Source organism: Pseudopodoces humilis, chromosome 12 (genome assembly GCF_049639895.1).
Source record: "Pseudopodoces humilis isolate 2021_Gansu_Grassland_sample_001 chromosome 12, ASM4963989v1, whole genome shotgun sequence".
Taxonomy (NCBI): Eukaryota; Metazoa; Chordata; class Aves; order Passeriformes; family Paridae; genus Pseudopodoces; species Pseudopodoces humilis.
The window spans coordinates 11,338,017-11,359,232 of record NC_142211.1 but is presented as its reverse complement, the minus strand read 5'-3'; the positions used below and the strand labels follow the sequence as shown (position 1 = coordinate 11,359,232).

Genomic DNA, 21,216 nt, shown 5'->3' with positions numbered 1-21,216 from the left:
TTGCACCGCAAATAAAAGGCTTTACTTTCAGTGTGAGTAACAAGATCAACTATAGGGTTGACTGCAGCCCAGTGCTGCATTACTTTGTTAGAATGGCTTTTGTTGGGTGTTCAAACATTATCCATCCACCTGAGGTATTGGTGGAACCTAACAAATCTAATTCTTGTGGGGGCCCTATAGTAACATTAAGAACTTTGATAATTTTTGCTTGCCAACAGGCTTCAAGTTGTCTAGATGTGAAGCCAACAGTGCGATTGCACTCTTGCAACATTGCCAATCGATTCAGTCGAGTCTCAATACTAATTAAACCTTTAAATGCTTGAGGATCCCATTCAGGGACTCCAATGAGACAGGTGCAAAAAGGATCTCCAGGTGTGGCTAGGCTCAAACACATTGATTCCTGACCTGTCAAGTGTGCCAAAGTGACCCACACGTTCTGTCGCTCTTGGATGTTAGTCAGCAGACAGTTGACTGGGACCACACACAGCACAATTACCATAAGTAGTTTGTTCCATGTAAATGACACCATACTTGCAAACTCACAGCTAAAACTTTAATGTTAAATGAACTTCCAAAGATGCTTACACTAGCTCTTGAAGGGGGAATACTTATATTTTATACTAACATAACAATTACTACACAGGCTAAACTCTTTATCTTAAACTATTATCCAGCTACTTTTAACACACGTGCTCTGGTATATATATGTAGTCTAAGCGTGAAAGCAATTTGCTGAAAGGGTAAACACACAACTACAATTTGCTTTATATACAGTTAGATGGAGTCTCTACACTTTTCTTAGATCTTCTACAGAATTTCTCTCACAAACAGACTATGATTTAACACGATTCAGTCTTGGAACGTTCACTGCTCCCGTGATGTCAGCTGGCAGCTGATTGGTGACTGAGGGCATTGATGTTTAGGTTGTTCTTCACATCCTTTTAAATCTTAAAACAGAAGATAACTGAAAAAAATTGGTAGAGACACGACATCATAATAACAACATAAAATTTCTGTTGGCAACTGTCCGTGTAGTGTTCAGACACAACTGTGTCCTGACAGGTCCACTTCTGATCCATGTCTGGAGTACTAAGGTTGTGTGGTGACTTCTCTGTTCACTGGATCTCATGTGTTCAGAGGCAGACAGTCTGGTCAGATGGACAGGTGACCTTTTTGAACCTGCCAACAAAACACAGGCACTTCTCTCCTTCAAGTTAATGAATTACATTCATACAAATGCTTTTAGGGCATCAATTTCCCCCGTTTTCGTAAAAAAAAAAAAAAAATGAGATGTACTTCTGTCATACACATCAACATCAACACAAATCCGTATACACAATGAATAAGAACCTATAGCAGTTAAAAATCAATCAAAGTATAAACATTATTAATAGTATATATAATATAAAACTACTATTAATTACTAAAACACTGCACCAGCATCCCATAGTTTGCAAACAAACAGAAACAAAAAAAATCAGTGAAGGATTGGATAATCATCTCCGGAAATGATTCACCAAGCCCACTTCAAAATTGATCCAGCTGTCATATTAATAGGGTCAAGTTGCTGAGTCAAAAAGTGACTCAAATACTGATTTGGAGCAGAAAACATCTGGATCTGTTGGCAAACATTCTGTCCAGGTAAAGTCAAGGCTTGGCCAGGGCCTAGGCTTTAAACTGGAAAGACGCCTCTTAACATATTTCTAAAACAAGGTTCTCAATAGTAGAAGCTATGAGATGCTTACAGCACAGTAAACTGTTGAAATGCATTTGTGCAAAGCAAATGATCAGAAGCATTAGGTACCAGACCAATTAAACCATTCAGCAGTTGGTTTAATCTGAAGCCTCTTCCATGGCAGCTGATCCTCAGCAATGATGCATATTCTTAGAATTCTGGAAACACTGAAAAATAAGAAAGCTATAACAAACAAAAACTGCAGAGTTTGCAACAAACAATAGAGCTCCCGATGAAGTCAAGGGTGTCACAGACTGCATTCACTTTTATCCACAAGCAGGTGTTCATCAGTGTTCTATCACAGCTGTTTCAGTTGTAGCTATCTTCATTTCTCTAGGAAAATAACTATACTTTGCAGTTTAGACAAGTGTCTCCAATAAAACATAAAACAATTTAAATTAAACAATATTTAAACCTAATAAAATTAATTATAACAAAAGGAAATAACAAAACTTAACCTTAAAAGAATATCCAAGTTATAAAACTTAACTTAAAAACATTCAAGCCTAAACATAATAAAACTTGACTATTCTTAATTCTATTAACACTTAATGTCTATTAAATAAAAACATAACAATCTTATTCTGTGACTACAAAAAGGCAACTAAAAGTTTGATACATACCTTTTAAACACAATATAACAATAACATGGATTCACTTTAAAGATTATAAAAATATAACAAATACATCACAATTCTATGTCATCTAGCTTTGAGAATAACCCATAATAACTGCAAATGTTACCAAAAATACTTATTCATAACAGGAATTTGCCTAGTATATGTTTAAATTGGTTAGGATTTTAAAGTGTAGTTTTTCTAGAGAAAAACCACAACAACACAGGATTTGGCAAGTTGCCATTCAGCTTTTGTAGCACTTTTCAGAAACAGTAAGTCCAATTCTTAATTGAAATCCAAAATCCAAACTGGTATATATGCAGTTATATGTGTTTTATATAACAAAAGGACTCACGTTGAAATTGCCTTATTAAAATTGTGGACAAAACAAGCAAATAGATAATATATACTTTAACTTAACTTTGTCTTGTACAGTAAAGTTCTCTTAACTAATTATTTTTTAAACCACAAATCTCTTCTGTAGATAACATTAATTGGAAGGTTTTCTTAGAAGGTGTAAATCATACCAGATTTTAACCTTAGGTTTTAAGGCTGATTATTGCAAGGTAACTTCTGTTAATATTCACCTTAAACACCTTTTTTTGAAAAGGGGCCTTTTGAAACTTTCAAAGAATCACAATAATTTCTCTAGTGAAACTCTAAAAACTGCAACTGCATCAACTCATAATTACTTAAAAAACAAAATTAACTCTAAAAGGGTATATAAAAACAGTTTAAAAAAACAATAAATCATGACATTTTTAACAAACTGGGTACTATCCCGGTGCTTTTTCTTAAAGAGGGAGCGGGGGTGTGGACTGCCCACTCTGTTGCTGCTCTCTGCTGCTATCTTTCTTCACGTCCTCCACATACTCTCAGAGCGGAAAAACTGATAGAAAGAAAAAACCTCACAAAGTTAACTTTAACAAATGCAGTTTTTTCTCTCAATTTCTCTCTCACTGTTTGCAGATAGAGGAAAAAGGGCACGATTTTTACAAAAGCAGGCGATGTTACACAAAAAGTCTCTCACAATGACCATTGCAGTTTATCAACTTCTAATTACAGTGATGAAGTTTGAACTAGATACCATATAGTTTGTGATTGTTTGGCTATTTTGTCTCTCTTTGAAGCTGTCTGAGCCACTTGTTTTTGCTCAACTGCTTCTGTTCTCTGCGCACACCTCAGTGCTCCCCCATGTCCCCCTGGTTCGGGTGGAAACCAATCTAAATTTGGCTTCTTTTCTTCCAGGGTAGTAAAGATGGAACTTAAGTAAGATTGTAGTGTTAAGAGTGTCTCCAAAAGTGAAGCAAAGAGTTCAGAACGTATCACATCCTGCCGTTGCTGAACAGATTCTATTTGTTGTTTCAGCGTTCGCTGTGGAATTTCTTTCTCATTATTTTCTTCTCTTTGACTCTCCCTCCCTCTTTCCATGGGCAGCATAGATAGGAGTGCTTGCCCAGCAGTGGGAGGTAAAGGCGTCTGCTGCTGTGATGCAGGTAGAATTATGGGGCTCACAGCCTCAGCATATCTTACTTTTCTGTTTTTTAAGGTATTAATTACAATCTGCCAAGTTGGACCGAGAGACAGAGTGTCCTTGCTGTTTTCCGTGATTGCCGTTTGCCAGATCAGATCCCTTATATCAGTCCATTCCTCTACCGCAAAGAGCAGTGGGGGCACTACTAAATGCCCGTGATAATTAGCCCATATAATGAGCATATCCAGGTCCTTATCCCTGGCTGCTTCGCCTCGTTTAACGAGAATACTCAGAAGCAGTTTTTTCGCCGTTGCAAATTCCACTTCCATGCTGGCGGCAGATGGCGGGGGCAGGGTCGCAACCCCTCACTTACTCCTCCGCACCTCAGTCTCCTTCAGCAACTGGAATTTCCAAGTCTAACCACACCGCGTCTCACCGCGCTCAGGTTGCCTATCCGGTACCGATCCAAGGCAGCGTCTATCTGCTCTCAGATCTGCTCCACCAACCTCGATCCAAGGCTTCGTCCACCATGCATGGACCCGTCGAAGCCCCCTGCCCGCAGGGTACCAGATATTCTTCGAGCACCAGATATTGAGAGACCGCCAGCTTTTTCACCACTCTTCACAGAAATAAAAATGAATGCTGTTTATTTAAACTATCTTTAGCACACTTATATAGGGTTTTACAGGGTCCGCGGGCTAAGCAAGTTACCACTGGCTAATGCACATAGGTTTACATTTTTTCTCCTGTACACAAGGATATTGTTTTGCTTTACTCTCTCTTCTGCTGGAAGGTTTCAAGGACTTTAGCCTTTAATATCACGACTTATTTCAAAGGCTGGTTTGTGCAGACAGGCCTTTACTAATATATAAAATATAGCAACACTGCTGTCTAAGAATTCAATGGCCAGTTTAGGAGACTTTGAGAAATTCCTTTGGGAGTCAGTACTGAAGGGCAAAGGTGTCCAGGAAGGCTGGATGTGCTATAAGAAAGAAATCTTAAAAGAGCAGAAGCAGACTGTCCCCATGTGCTGAAAGATGAGCTTGTATGGAAGATGACTGGCCATGCTAAACAGAGAACTTTGTCTGGAACCCAGGGAGAAAAAGAGTTTATCACCTCTGGGAAAAAGGGAAGTCAGTTCAGGAAGACTACAATGATATTGGGAGCTTGTGCAGGGAGAAAATTAAAAGGGCCTAAGCCAAACTAGAGCTTAATCTGAATACTGCTATAAAAGACAATAAAATCTGTTTCTATAAATACATTAGCAACAAAAGGAGGGCTAAGGAGAATCTCCATCCTTTATTGGATATGAAGGGAAACGGTGGCAAAAGATGAGAAAAAGGTTGAGGTGCTTAATGCTGCTTTTTCCTCAATCTTGAATAAGACCAGCTGTTCTCAGGCTACCCAGCCCATTGACCAGGAAGACAGAGACGGGGAGCAGAGTCGGGCCCCCATAATCCAAGGGAAAATGGTTAGAGACCTGCTACACTACTTCGACATGCACTAGTCTATGGGACAGGATGGCATTCACACAAGGGTACTGAGGGAGCTGGCCAAAGTGCTCACCAAGCCAATTCCAGACATTTATCAACAGTCATGACTAACCAGGGAGGTCACAGTTGACTGAAGGTTAACAAACATGATGCCTATCTAGAAGAAGGACTGGAAGGAGGATCCAAGGATCTCTAGGCATATCAGCCTGATCTCAGTGCCAGGGAATGTTATGGAACAGGTCATCTTGAGTGCCATTATGTGACATGTACAGGCCACCAGTTGATCATGTCCAGTCAGTATGGGTTTATGAAAGGCAGGTCCTACTTGACTGACCTTATCTCCTTCTATGACAAGGTGACCCACTTAGGGGACAAGGGAAAGGCTGTGGATGCCTACCTGAGCTTCATTAAAGCCTTTGACACCATTTCCCACAGCATTCTTCTGGAGAAATTGTTCATGGCTTGGACGGGTGTCCTCTTCACTGGGTAGAAAAGCATCTGAATATCCAGACCCAGAGAGTGGTGGTGAATGGCGTTACATCCAGTTGGCTTCTGGTTGCAAGTGGGGTTCCCCAGTGCTATAATTACTTTGTCCCCAGCCTCTCTGTTACCACTGTCCACCCCGCAGCAGCCAGGGAGGCTGGGGAGGTAGTTTAGCTTGCCAGAAGAGACCCTAAAAATGAGGCTCTTTCCCTTTTGCTGAGAAGGCAGGTGCAGCTTTATTTCTTGGGATCTTTCGGAGTGAGATGGCAGGAGGGAAAGAGGAAGAGGTATCAATAAGATACATACGTGTAACCACGCCCCCAGGTGACAAGTTCATAGGGCCCTTTGGTTTGCCAAGTTTCAGGGTCCCTGATTAAAACCGGTGGACGCTGCGACAATTTAAACTGATCACCGCTGTTAAAATGCCGAGTCACTGGAGGATTCATGTTTTCAAAAGAACAGTTCAGGAAATTGATAGTAAACAGCTTTACAAAGCTTTTGCTGTGAAGACATCCAGACTGTTCCACTACTTTGCCTGGCTAGGACTTGTTTGAGCATCTCGTGTGTACGCTCAATCACAGCTTGACCTGTGGGGGAGTGGGGGATGCCAGTTTTATGTTCCACTCCCCACTGCTGGACAAATTCCAGGAACTCCTTGGATTTATATGCTGGGCCATTATCTGTTTTAATTTCTTTAGGGATCCCCAGCACTGAAGAGGCTTGTACTAAGTGTTGTTTGGCATGTACAGATTTTTCTCCTGCATGAGCAGAGGCATACACTGCTCCTGAGTATGTGTCAATACTCACGTGTACATACTTAAGGCAACCAAAACTGGGAATGTGAGTGATATCTGTTTGCCACACCTCACAGCTCCTAAGGCCTTGGGGATTAACCCCGATGCCTAATGATGGCACTGCCTGGAGCTGGCAATTGGGACAGGTGGCCACAATGGATTTAGCCTGATCCCGTGTCAGCTGGAACTGACGCATCAGTCCTGGCACATTTTGATGGTATTGCTGGTGACTTATCTTTGCCTGTTGAAACACATCTGGGAGATGTACCTTTTCAGCTGGGGCAGCAAGGGAATCCACCTTCCGGTTCCCCTCAGCGATTTCACCTGGCAAATCGGAATGCGATCTTATATGCATCACATAGAAAGGATGTTCTCTATTTGAAATCAAATAAATCAGTTTTGAAAGCAATCTAAAGAGATGTTCGTTCTCAATGTCTTTGAGAACTGCCTGCACCGCTCTGGACACCACTCCTGCTACGTAGGCTGAGTCAGTAACCAAATTAATCGGTTCCCAAAACTTCTCAAAGGCGCTTACGGCCACAGCCAGTTCAGCTATCTGGGGTGATCCTTCTACAAACTCAACATCAGCTTCCCAAAGCTGAGTCTGTGGATTTCTCCAAGGCATCAGTGACTTGTGGGATGTCCCAGATGCATCAGTGAACACTGTAAGAGCTTTGAGTGGCCGTTGGCTCCTTTTCTCACAAGGAATGAGGTGGAATTCCTCATGAAACAATTTGTGTGCTGGCGCATGAACTGAAATTTGCCCACTATAGCTGTCCAGAGCAAACTGGAGGTTAGCATTGCTCTGCAGCAGGTGCTCAGCATCTCTTTGGTCAGTCTCTCAGGGGAGTGTTTGCCTTCTCCAGAGAGTCTGACCAGAAGGTGAATACACATAAAGTCACACCCTGCCAGTTCTCGCAGCCTTACCCTGGCTTTTTGAATCAGCTGAGCCATCAGCTCTTGTGGCTTGGTGATAGTTTGGGGTCGTTGATGGGAGAAGAAGACCCATTCTATTATGAAGAGTGGATCTCTCTGCCCCTCGGCCCACTGGAATATTAACCCATGTAAGTGTGATAATTTCCCCAGGACAATAAATTTGAAAGGCAGCTCCGGTTTGAAGCGATGTGCCTGTCTTTCTGTCAAGGCCTTTTGTGCCTTTTCAATTGCAGTTTCTGCTTCTGGAATCAGTTCCCTGGGTGACAGCAGCTCTCTATCCCCTTTCAATAAATTGAGCAAGGGGCTCAGGTCTTCATTAGTGAGACCTAGCCAGGGTCGGACCCAGTTTAGTGACCCGCATAGGGAATGGAGATCTGCTAGAATTTTAGGATTGCCAATAATTTCTAATTTCTGTGGAACAACAGTCCATTTATTTATCTCTAAGCCCAAGTATTTCCAAGGTGGCATCATTTGAACTTTGTCTTCCTGCAATTGGAATCCAGCAGAGGTTAAAACTGTAACCACCAGGTCAAGGGTGTCTTGCAGCATGTTGTTATTGGTACAAGATACTAACACATCATCCATGTGACAATTCACATCCAGTAAGGGCAACTGGGAGAACAAGATAAGGGAAAGAACTTACAAGTCTACATTTTCAGGGGTACATTCTTTGGGTCATACCATTTTTCCTAACTGCATTACAACACCCCAGGGCTCAGTATTGGGACCAAATTTATTTAATTTGTTCATCGATGATCTAGATGATGGGATCAAGTGCATCCTCAGTAAGTTTACAGGTGACATCAAGTTGGACAGGAGTGTTGATGTGCTTGAGGGTAGGAAGGCTCTGCAGGGTTAATCTGGACAGACTGGATCATTGAGGCAAGGCCATTTGTATGAGGTTCAATAAGGCAAAGTGCCAGGTCTTGCACTTGGGTCACAACAACCCCATGCAATACTACAGGCATGAGGAAGGGTGTCTGGAAAGCTTCCTGGCAGAAAAGGATGTGGGAGTGTTGGTTGATAGTGGCTGGATATAAGCCAGCATGTGTCCAAGTAGGCAAGAAGGCTAACAGCCTACCAGCTTGTATCAGAAATAATGTGACCTGCAGGACTAGGGAAGTAATTGTCCCTTTGTACTCAGTATTGGTGGTACTTCACCTCCAATACTCTTTGCAGTTTTGGGCCTCTAAGTACAAGAAAGACACTGAGATACTCTAGGGTCTGTCCAAAGAAGGGCAATGAGGCTGGTGAAGTGTCTAGAGCACAAGTCTTATGAAGAGTGGCTGAGGGAACGAAGGTTATTTAGTCTGAAAGAGCAGGGAGCTCAGAGGACCTTACAGGACTCTACAAGGACCTGAAAGGAGGTTGTAGCAAGGTGAGTGTCAGTCTCTTTTCTGAGGTAAGAAGTGATATGACAGAAGTAAATGGTCTCAAATTTTGCCAGGGGAGGTTTAGATTGGATATTAGAAAGAAATTTTTCATATGAAGGGTTATAAAACATTGGAACAGGCTGTCCCGGGAAGTGGTTGAGTCACTACCCCTGGAGGCATTGAAAAGATGTGTAGATGTGGTACTTAGGACATGGTTTAGTGGTTGCCTTGGCAGTGTTATGTTTCCACTTGGACTCAATGATCTTAAAGGTCTTTTATAACCCGAGTGATTCTATGGTTGCAAAAATAAAGCTTTTAACATACTAGGAGATTTGGGAAAGGCCAGTAAAATATCTACCTGTATTGATTGCATTTGGTGGATGGTAGGTGCTGAATAAATAGGAAGATGCTGTGAGTCAATTTCTCACAATATTATCAGGAAGGAAGACTTTTTTGGTTATCTTGTGCTATATATAAATTAAATAGTGTCATGGGGTGACTTTACCTTTAAGATAGCTTTGGGAGCTAGGGAAGTTGAAGCTGCTGGAGGATGATGGGAGTTTTTTCTTTTGACCAATTATTGGTCATTTCTGAGAATTGTCGGCGGTTTTAACCATTGAGAAGTGAGATCAACTTGTGAACACCACCTTAAGATGTAAAGCCAGGGCTCTCTTGTTCTCTTTGGTTTCCGGCTTCTGACGAGGTAACAGGGCTCTGTCTCGGCCTCCTCCCCGCCCCCTCCAGGCCGGACAAAACTGCAGAGGGTGGGGGGGGGGGGGAGCCGGCCGGCATGGCTTGATTTGCAGTTTCTGCTGCTGAACTGAAACCTGACACCATGAACATCTGCAGCTTTTCCAAGACTTTAACTCTTTTACTACCTGGATGAGACTTACAGATTACTGCTTTTTCCCAGAGAGAGAGAAGGAAGAGAGAGAGAGGGATAATCAACATGAAGAAGACATCAGAAAACCATCAAAGACAGTGAAGAAAAGAGTTAAGTTTTAGATGGGGAAGAGAGAATAAGAAGATGCTTTAATTAAGCTGAAATATTTTTCTGTTAAAGCTATGGAGATGGACAATAGTGTTCTGAAAAAAAAGCTCCTTTAATTCATGACAGAGTATATTGGGAGGAATGGAGTGTTCAAAGTGTGGATTTTGAGCAAAAGGTGGAGTAATTGTGATACAGTGAGGTGCTGGAACAGAAGGAGAGAAGTAATAGTTGAAGATTTACGGCCTTGAGAGGCAAAGAAAAAACTTCTGTTTCCAGGGAGGCTCACAGAGACAGATGAAGAGAACTTTTGCCTTTGAATAACTCATCCTTAAAAATGACATCCCTAGACTCATTGACCCATACAAACCTCAGAGTGATGTGAAATGGGAGGAGTGGACTGATGGCAGATTTCTGGGCAGCTGGCATCAGAGAAATAGAAAGCTATAACAGAAAATAGTTTTCCTGTGAGAAACTCCATAGATTAGCAGAAGAAGACTTCTGTTTCTCTACAAAGACTGATGAAAAGACTCAAGTAGGAATTGGGACTGTTTTAAACACCAAAGTTCCAAAAGTTTTTTGTCTCTATGTTGTCATGTAAAGAAGGGAATGGTTGGGTAGTGGGGGGAAAAGGGGTTTTCTGGAGGTTTTATTCTGGTTTTCTTATTCTTGTAGGTTTTTGTTAATAAACTTTCTTTGTTCCTTTTAAGTTTTAAGCCTGTTTTGCTCTTGTTCTAATCCATATCTCACAGCAAGAAATAAGTAAGTTTTCTAGTAATTTTTAGTTACTGCTTTAAAACCTAAACATTTATTTGGTGCGTTGGCCGGGAAATGAAATTAGCAAATCTAAACCACTACAAATAGCAATGCATCTCTTGGGTTGATCTAAAAAGGAGTAAGTTTGCTTTGTTTCTTTGGTCAGCTACCCTTATTCATGTCAGAAACATTGCTTACTTAAACATTTATGGAAGCTGTAATATAAAAACAAGCAAATTATGGGTGCATACTTGAGAGGTAGTTTTCATTAGAAAGATTACTTTCTTCTACCTAGAAGAATAATCTACAGCTTACATGGTCTACTTGGGAGTTCTGATAAACCTGACCTGGCATGTCCTTGGATTAGTTTTCACTCAAATCCCATTAGTTGTGACTTGCTGGTCGTGGGTCAGGATATGAAAATACATAACTCGTGATCCAGGTGTTCATGAGACAAACAGCCTCGTTTATTACTCAGAACTCACTTAAATACCCAATTCAAATTTCCCGAGCTAGACAGCCATTGACTGAGATCTCTCTCCCTGCCCAGCTTCCTGGCCAGTCGTGTGCTTTCTTCTCAGCTTGAATGGGGCTGGCCTAGGATCCCCTATAATTTATCCAGGGACATGTTCAGACATGAACTAGGCTAGCTGAATTGATTTGTGATATGGTCACATTTACTTTGTCCAGTCCAGGCCAGCTGTACTGTGACTATTCACCCTTTTCAGTTAAATTAAAAAATATAAAATGGTCTCTGTTATTTTATCTGCAAGGGCCCTTTGCAGACAAGAGAACAGGGACAGCATGGGTTTAATTTGAATTAAGTTTTCCAATTAATTTGACAAACCTAATTCGCCTCGTCTAGCAATGTGCTTTGCATACTAAATTGAGTTTGAAACACTCACTTCCAGGAGCTGGCAGGCAAGATCACAATCCTTCAAGCTAACATGCCACAGGTTAACTACTCATAGTTAGAAGTTACAACTTAACATTAAAAATCAAGAAACTATTTAGAACTGAGATTATACCTTAACTCTATAAGCAAGAAACAGAAAACATTCAACATTTAGAACCGTGAGAAAAAACCTACTTAGCAGAAAAACAATTTGTAAACAAACAGTTTTTAAATGAACTGTCTTTTCAAGAGTCTTATTTTCATGAGGTGGGTGAATGGGTTGTTCTGGTTACTCTTCTTCATTTTGTTCCATCACATCCATTGAGGTACTGTCAGGAGGGTGTTGTTTGTGGTCCCGGGCAGGACATAGAGCAAGACAGACACATCTGGCAGGTACCCATTGCGTTCCAGTGTCCGTGGAAACAAAAGCATATCCCCTTCCTCAGGTAATGGGGCTCCACAGGCCTCCCCACTTATTAGTGAGAAGATCTTTCACCATTACCTTGGGCTTGGGCAACAGTTTATCTCCAGGAGACTGTAATGATAGAAAGTGATTTAAAATGACAGGGTTCTGGGACCCTTCTGATATTGCCAAATGATTTAGTATATGAATAGCCTTAGCTACCTTTCTCTGTGGGGTCCCACCAGATATTCCTGCCTTTTGTTTTTCAATAATACGTTTTAAAGTGCCATGTGCTCTTTCCACAATGGCTTGTCCCGTTGCTATTCAAGGAATACCCATGTGGTGTGCTACACCCCAGAGCTGTAGGAAATGTCTTGTTTTCTGTGAGATGTATGCAGGGACATTGTCTGTTTTGATGGTGTGAGGGATGCCCAAAACGGCAAAGACTGACCGCCAATGTGCAATGGCATCCTGACCCTTTTCTCCTGTGTGCACTGTAGCCCATATTACTGATGAGAAGGTATCAATGGATAAGTGTACATATTTTAAATGTCCAAATTCAGGGATGTGTGTGACATTAGTTTGCCAGAATTTTACAGCACGCAGCCCACGAGGCTTTACCCCTGTCTGCAGTGGTGCAGTGTGGCCTTGGCAGTCAGCACAAGTGCTAACAATATTATGAGCCTCTATGTTTGTCAGCTGGAATTGTCATTGTAGGGCCTGAACACCTTGATGGAAGAAATCGTGTGATGCCTTTGTTTGTGCCAGCGTGTTTGGCTGTGGTGCTGTCTTTTTTGGTTGATGAGGTAAAAACACCCACTCTAGGATGTGTATAGGGTCAGGCCAGTGAGTGTTCCATTGCCTTAAAATACCAGTAGGGTGAAGATTTACAATGAGAACAAATACAGTGGCACATACCTCTGGGTATATCTGGTGGACTTGTCTGAGATAGCTTGCTCCACTGTTTCAAGAGCAGCTTTTGCTTCTGGGGTTCATTTTCTAGGGGAAGTTAATTCTGGATCACCTTTTAGGAGGTCAAATAAAGGTACTAATTGTGAGTTGGTCAATCTTAAGTAAGGTCTGACCCAGGTGATGGTAGCCAATTTCTCCTTTTTGAGGGACCACTGTGGTACCCTCTGCCTAATAATTCTTGTAGGATGCAAATTAACATTGATAATAAACACTGTAATGCAGATTAGAAGCTCTTGTGCATATATATATATAAAAGGTTTTGTTTCAAGTTCGAATACCTGTGAGTTAAAATAGACAAGTTTGCATTTTTCATCAGGGTTTGTAGTCTGAAGCTCACATGTGTTGGGATGGTGTTTGATAGGAGTGGTGCTGGAGCTGGAGCTGGCGTCAGGTGAAGACTCTGGTTCTCTCTGTGGAGATCCTGTGTTTCCTTCTGTTGTGTGGCTGCTTGTGGCTGTGAATACTCTGGTTGTAGCTGTGGTGAATCTGGAACTGTGTTGGGTGCGGGGCTGAGGCCGGGGTCCGGCACTGGGATGCTGTTTCTTGCTTCTGGCACGCTTCTGGGAATGGATCTGGGCATTCCACGTAATATTGAGAGACCGCCAGCTATTCACAACCCTTCACAGAAGTAAACGTGAAAGCCGTTTATTTCTATCTTTAGCACACCTTTTATAGGGTTCTACAGGGTCCGCGGGCTAAGCAAGTTACTATTGGCTAATACACACAGGTTTACATTTTTTCTCTTATACACAAGGATATTGTTTTGCTTTACTCTCTCTTCTGCAGGAAGGTTTCAAGGACTTTAGCCTTTAATATCACGACTTATTTCAAAGACTGGTTTGTGCAGACAGGCCTTTACTAATATATAAAACATAGCAACAACGTGACGACGTCACCTCTGCCCCCCCACCCACAGTAGCGGCAGGCAGGCCTGGCCAGTGGAGGCGGGAATGTAGGCGCAGCTGCTGGGCCGAGCCAATCAGCTCTGGGCAGGGGCGGTCCGGGCATTTCCATGGTGCCGGAGGCTGAGGGGCGGTCCTGGGGGCAGCGTGGGGCCGCAGGATGGCCACGAACTCCAGGGCCGAAGTGGTGGGATTTTCCGATCCGGGATGGCTGGTCCGCAGGCACTTTGGAATCGAGCTGAACCACGTCTTCGGTACCGCCGCAGCTCCGCCGCCTGCTGTGTTCCTTTTGGCCACGGCGGTGCCGATGCGGCTCGGGGTCCCGCTGCTCCCCTGTGCTCCAACCACGAGGAAGAATTTTGCAATCCAGCTGGGTATCCCATGCTGCAGTTTCTCTACCCACTGGGACACAGCTGGCCGCCCAGGCTCTCCGGCTCAGCGGAGTTGTGGGAAACTTCTCACAATAAAGTGATTCCGGTGTGGGGGGAGCATTCAAAGCAGCCTGACCACGCGGGTCAGCTGTTTGGCTGTGCCGCTCCCCCCGTGGGCTTGGAAAGGTGTTCCAAGCTCTCTGTCCCCTCTGGAGTCCTGTTCTCGCTCCCTAGCTCAGCATTTATCTGTTTCATTATGTCAAAAATAAATCTCCAAGGCTTTACAACTTTTATAGCATTTTCATCCCCCTTTGAGGCTGCTTTGAGAATAAAATGTCCAGTTCGTTCCCATATATTTGTATCAAAGGCAGCCTCTTTGGTTGTGTCTAAACCGTGGTTCTTTGCCCACGTTATTAAAGCTAATAATGCTTTTTTGTCATAGCGTAATCCCAATTCCTGTAAAAAAAACGACCACGACCACACCTTCAAAACTGGAGGTGGTTGAGTTGATATCCAGCCTCCCATGGCTCTGATGAGTATTTTCTTCTATTTGTAGGGATAATAGCAGAAAATAATCCGGATTTTTAGTGATTTTTCACCGTAGACAGCTCCCATCCCCGTAATTTTTTGGATGGCTTTTTTGCCTCTTCAGCTTTTCTCTGTAGTTTTGGACTCTTCTCACCTCTGTCTTTCCCAGCTTTTTGCTGTATCTCAGTGTGAAAAACGAAGTTCACTCCTGTAAAATTTTAAAAAGGTTAAATAAACACAATAAAAGACATAAAATAAAGCAAAGAGTTACGGCCAGGTGTCTTGGCATGCTGCCAAGAGCACACCTGGTATCTTGGGAACACCCTTTTTATCCCATTCTGCTGTGAGGGTTTAATGCATATTCAAACTTTTTCAAGAAGTATTTAGCATGTCCCCTCCCTGTTCCGCCTTCTTAGAGCATGCTCTGTATGGTTTTTATTTTTGCTGATCATCATTATTTTTGAGTTTGGTTTCCTTTCTTCTGCAAATGGTCAGTGTTGATAATAGTCCGGGCCCCTCACCCTTCGGCTGAGGGCAGCTGGGCTTCATATCTTTCTGCTGCCAACGGTCTGGTCCTGGCTGCTGATAACAGCTTGGTCTCCATGTCCTGCTGCTGATAACAGCCTGGTGTCCACTGTCCTTCCGCTGAAAACAGCTTGGTCCTCCCATTGTCTTGCCTGTTGGAGTTATCTTGCCTTGTCCAGATGAAACATATTCCTACCATTCAGAATTTCTTTCTAAGCCTATAACTTGCTGAGAGAAGAATATAGCAAAAAGCATATTGCATATAACACTTATCATAATACTTGCGAAAAGCCAAAATTTACAATATGAATTCACAACATCAGGCTCTTCCTGCCTGGTTTTTCCCAGCTTTTCACTGTATCTCCCACCTTTTTGCTGTTTTGAACAGGCTTTTTAAGTTCTGTCCCTGTCTTCCCCTCCATTCTACTCAGGAAAGTCTGTGTCTTCACACGTGGGGTCGCCACTTGTAACATGCCGGTCGTGGGTGGAGAGACAAAAATCCACAACTCATGATCCAGGTGTCCATGAGACAAACAGCCTTGTTTATTATTCAGAACTCACTTAAATGCCCAATTCAAATTTCCTGGGCTAGACAGCCATTGGCTGAGATCTCTGTCCCTGCCCAGCTTCCTGGCCAGTCGTGTGCTTTCTTCTCAGCTTGAATGGGGCTGGCCAAAGATCCCTTATAACTTATCCAGGGACATGTTCAGACATGAACTAGGGTAGCTGAATTGGATTTGTGTTATGGTCAGATTTACTTTGTCCAGTCCAGGCCAGCTGCATTATGCCAATACTGTGACAATTAGTGATTTGAAAGATAAAATATAAGTATGCTTACAATATTTGAAAGCATTTTGGGCTGCATACTTTTTCAAAAATAATTGGAAAGTACAGAAATATAATAAACAGAAAACAGAATGTGACAACTATAATGAGCTTATCCTTCTGTCAAGAAAACCATTTAAAGTAGATGTTAATTTTGAGGACTTTTCCAGGCCTACTTATTTATGGTGCTATTTCATTATACATATTACAGAGAGGGGGAATGCATTTTACATCTTTCTTTGATGCCTTCAGCATATAGAATTGTGAAAAACAAGATTCACATATTTTTATAGAATTTAAAAGTTTAATAAAAAGACAATTAGGAGATAAAGTAAAGTATACAGATACAACCAGGTGTCTGCATTCAGCCAAGTGAGGACACCTTACTAACAAAGGATTGTCTCTTAAAAACAGAACCCTACAACATATTCATAAATTCTCATACATATTCATACATTCTTTTTAGGATCTTTGGTGTTCTTCTGTTTAGTTTTCTCTTGCCTCTTTCCCAATAGATCAATCTTCTTGGAGCCATCGAGATTTACATTCCCTGATAACAGAAATGCAATAAATTCCTCCCCCGGAACTCTGGTCAGGCAGTCTTCATCTGGATAAGGTAGTTTACGAATGCAGGGGTTCTCTAGCTATTTTTATTTTTCGGTCTTTGGGTTATACAAACAAAAGCAGTTTTTATTTTAATACTATGCCATAGCCTAACATATATGTATTATACTACTATTTCTAAGTTTCGTCAATAACAGAAATAAAGGAAACTATATTAATACAACAAAATTTCTCATTCTTATACACATAACATTAATTTTAATATTTGCAAAAAGCCAACAATGTAATATGTATCTATAACAGAATAGTTCAGGAATAATTGGAAAACCTGTAGATTGACAATATGGACATTTTTATGCAAACTGTTGCTTTCTTTTTTTATGAGTTAGTAACTTTTTTCCCAGAAATGTTAGTAAAATAAAATGCTGGAAAAAACTCAAATATGCTTGAGAGTTTAGTTAAAGCATAGTTTTGAATAACCATTTAAAATAATGATGTGGGATTGTATGGATAATGTTTACTGCTGAGTAACATCTCCTGTTATTCTCCTAAAGAAGCTAGAATAATATTTTTCTTAAAATGTGTGAAGAGAATTGAACAGTGTGATAAATTCTTCTTGCTTCTGAGGGCTATGGTTAGCATACTTCATTAGGGGATTGGACTATCTGCATCGTAGCAGAATTAATTGTTAAGGCTCCCAGTGGAAGAAATAAAATTCACCAACTTGTCAGTGAAGTTGTAACTTAATTGCTGATGTCCTGGGCAATTAAAGTAATAGAAAGGAAAGGTTTCTTTTCTACCAAATCTTGTTCACCTTTTTTTATGTCACTGCAGGAGACACATGTACTGAGTTAGTCCATAACTTTATAAATACAGAAAAAAACCTGTTGGTGGCTGGTCCGGGGGTCTGTCCAACCCCCAGCTGCTGCCTCAGACTATCCCGGATAGGGATCCCGTGAGGAAAGGCTGTCCAGGGGTCTTCAGGCAGTTTCCAGCTGGGGGTAACTCCTATGAGCTCCCTCTGAGGCTTCGAGTGATTAGCTCTTTTAGATGTGATTTCAGCTCTGTAGTGATCAGCTCAGCTCAGTTCGCTCATGGGTTACCCCAGCCGGAGCATGGACGAGAGACGGGAGGCCGTGTAGAATTCCAGAGTCCTTTATTGGCAGGCTTCAGCAAAGAGGGCTAGTGACGGTCACATCCACTGAACTGGGTAAAAGCTGGGGTTTTTATATGAAAGGGGAGAATTGGGAAAAGGACCAATGGTTTAAGACCGGGGTAAAATGACCAATAGTTTACAAGGAGATAACATGGGCGTCCCAAAGCAGGAAGGGGTCTACAGCTTAGTCACCATGACTAAGTAGTTTTGTCTTATCTTAGGGGACAGATATCCAAGGAGGAAGCCTTTTGGAGGACTGGCCTTCCTCCACAAAAACCCATCCCTCTAACACCTCTCACAGAAACAACATTGCATTAAATCCCAGTGTTATCTTTTCCTCCTTAAAAATTATACTGGATTAATAGGAAAACTCAGACAGTATTTGCATTGGTTATGGAATTTGAATCAAGTTCATCAGATGGACAGATCTTACATGTGATAGAAACAACAAGTTTTAGTTCTTGAATATGAATCCACAAGGTATTAAAACAAATGGTCCAGGGGCCTTTTCAACTTGGACAATAATAGGAGGAAAAGTTAACTTGTTTTAGAAGACAGGCAAGATTAAACCTTATGACTGATTACTTTAGGAGGTGCAACTATCATGCACAAAGCTGAATTACAATAATTTTTCATTTTTCCAAAAAGAAAAAAGCAATGCATTGTTAGAGATGTTAGCTGCTTGTGTTGCTTCTAAAGGTCTTATAGAAATAGCTATGCTTGTAGAGAAACCAGAGAATAGTTTTTAAATGTTTAGGTCCTATAAAACAACAACAGCATGAGAGGCAGATGCTTAGTTTCTGGAAAATCTGTGCAGATGTTCAGTGTATTCTTTGCAGCTAGAACATTCTGCCTCTGGAAGGGTATTGAAAATATCTGAAGCATTTTTAATACCAGTAGTTCTTGTTGTTGCAGGTTGCCCTCTAGGTAGAGGAAAAAAGTCATGTCTCAAACTTGAAGAAAAGTACTATTGGAAATGAGAAAATACTAAAGGAACAAATTCTTCTCTGAAAACTTCAGCTGCAGAGAACAGGGAAGAGAGTAATGTGTAGTTAGTAGCCATATGCTTACATATATGCTATTTCAACTAAGCAATAAGTGGTAAGAAGATCTGAAAGAAGGATATTATATGGTTGCCTCCCCATAGAAGGGAAATGGTGTCTATCTTCCTTTCTTATTCAAAAATCAATGTGTACTTGGAATAGGAATGGATTTTCTTTCTGGCTATCTATAACTGACAGTCTAATTTACTAGCTTAAATATAAAATAGGTAAACTTGTTTGTGTTTTCTACAAATATTGGTGTTTCTATTCAATCTGTATACCTTGAAATTCTCAATTGTTTAATGTATGTAAAAGCTTATGTGTCATATTTGTTACTAATATTTTAACTTGCTTTCAGCTATACTAGATAAAGTTCTTGGTGATTATAAAATGTGTTTCACCTTTTAGATTTATAAGATAAAATGCCCACCTGAATTACTGGTATAGTTCTTTTTCTTTTGCTGTAAACAGTTGTGTATACATGGAGGATATATCTGCTCTAGCACCCAGAAGTCTTCCTCCCCCTCCTTCTTCACTGACCTTGGTCTCTGCAGGGCTGTTTCTCTCATATATTCTCACTCTCTTTCAGCTGTTGCTGTGCAGCAATTTTTCCCCTTCTGTCAGACATATGAGCAGCTTCTGGTATCTTCTTACAAAAACCATCCCTGCAGTACCCCCCTCCCAAAACCCAGTACAACAGTTTACTGTTTATTCTCTGTGTTTTTACTAGTGACCCACTGATTGAAGTCTGATACTTGTAAATGCAGTGCTGTTTGTAGTCATCCCTTGGAATTGCATGTCATATGCTACTTATGGAGGCTGCCACTCTTTAAGGACAAAATCCCACATACATGTTGGGTATGGAATTTCCACTGTATTCTTAAGGCTAACAAAATATTAAGCCAGTCAGATGGAGATTAAGTGTCATGGCCATAATTTGTAGGCTACTAGAATATCTGGAATAATCTTTTGATTACAGTAGGATTTATAAGTGGCTGAAAAAGTTCCTTCTTTGCATACTTCCAAGAAGTAGAGGTTCAATTCTAGATATGAAAAAAAGTAGTTCTTGATGTTATAAATGAGTAGTCAATTTGATTAATAAAAAGAATTTATTAAAAAAATACAATCGTGAAAAGCCACAAGCAAAATTCAGTTCGACGCTGTACCAGGCGAACAGTGTCGGGTGAGGCAGGGAGGGGCTTATTAACACCGCTTCACTATGCTTCACAAATTGTGACTGTCCCAGGGTGCTTTTTATATGTTTTCAGGTTTTTGGGGGGTCTCTTGGAAATACACTTCTTGCAGACAAATATTAATGAGTTACAATCTTATCGGATGGAGGTTTCTTGGAAATATGTTCCTTGCAGACGCATATTCATGTTGGCCTTGCTGCATATCATTATAATGTCAGAGAAGGTTTTCTGGAAATATGCTACGTTTCTTATCAGACAAGATTATAACTTTAGCACAAATTCATTTATGCTATGTATTACAGTCCCCCCCTTTCTTTATTAATTCATTAATTTGTGCTTTTTAGGACAGATTTTGATACAGTTCACTTATTCTTTAATTTCATAATCAGTATCTACAGGACTTAACAACTACTTTTTATACTGCTAATCAGTGTATAAAATTAATAAATTATCATAAGATTGGTTATTCTAATATTTGATTCCTTTTATTTGGATGCTCAATTATATATCAGTGCAAGTGCCTATTGTATCCTGAGTTATATTTTGACTGCTTAGTAGCTTAATGTTACTTGTAAAATACTTTTCTCATGCTTCTTCATGTTATCTGCTAAAATTAATATTAATTGTGTATGAGCTTCAAATCTGGCCAGAGCTTCAGCAGCTCTGCTCTTTCTATTTTTTTTATTCAATTTCATTATTTTAGATATTTTGGATCTCCTCTTGGATTGACCAGTTTTCATTGTAGTTCACTCAGGATCAATGGGCATTGCTGCTATTTGCCTGCTTTGGACAACAGAACATGGTATGAGACAAGGCAGAAATAATAGCCTCATTATTGAACGTAATATTTACAAATAATTTAATGTCATGTGATTTTGGTGCACTGCTGCTTGGGTTTGAGACATTTGTCTAGATATTAATTTAAACATATAAATGGGAGTTTTATATCTCCAACTGCTTTTTTGTGTTCAAGTAGCAGGTTTATAAACTTATCTGTTCTGGGGGCCACTTATCATTTTTTTATTTTGGGTTTTCCCGATGAGACTTTCCTTTTGAGCGTACTTCTAGCTGCTCATTCAAAGGTTTCTCGGAGGTGTTTCTTCCTTTTTTCGGTAAGAGAAAGAATTTAGGTTGAATAATTTTTATGGTACAGCTGCTTTTTGAATTTTAGGGCAACGGACTATATGCTC

The 21,216-nt window shown here is 40.9% G+C and overlaps 1 protein-coding gene and 1 long non-coding RNA gene across 8 annotated transcripts in view; one reads left to right on the top strand and one right to left on the bottom strand.

Annotated features, from left to right (window-relative positions):
• The window catches only part of LOC148183369 (spindlin-Z-like), a 162,349-nt gene that overhangs the window by 83,336 nt on the left and 57,797 nt on the right, over positions 1–21,216 (top strand). The window contains exon 2 of one of the 7 annotated variants that reach the window (XM_088061541.1): positions 16,586–16,686. The exons of the other annotated variants lie outside the window; for them this stretch is intronic. The gene's annotated coding sequence lies outside the window, so the exon portion shown is untranslated. The remainder of the gene's footprint in view (positions 1–16,585; positions 16,687–21,216) is intronic. 7 annotated transcript variants of the gene reach the window in all.
• LOC148183370 (uncharacterized) lies at positions 11,368–17,820 on the bottom strand. Its single transcript, XR_015773615.1, has 3 exons — positions 17,519–17,820; positions 13,198–14,928; positions 11,368–12,079 (listed from the first exon to the last, which is right to left on the bottom strand). It is a non-coding gene; the product is annotated as an uncharacterized LOC148183370 (long non-coding RNA).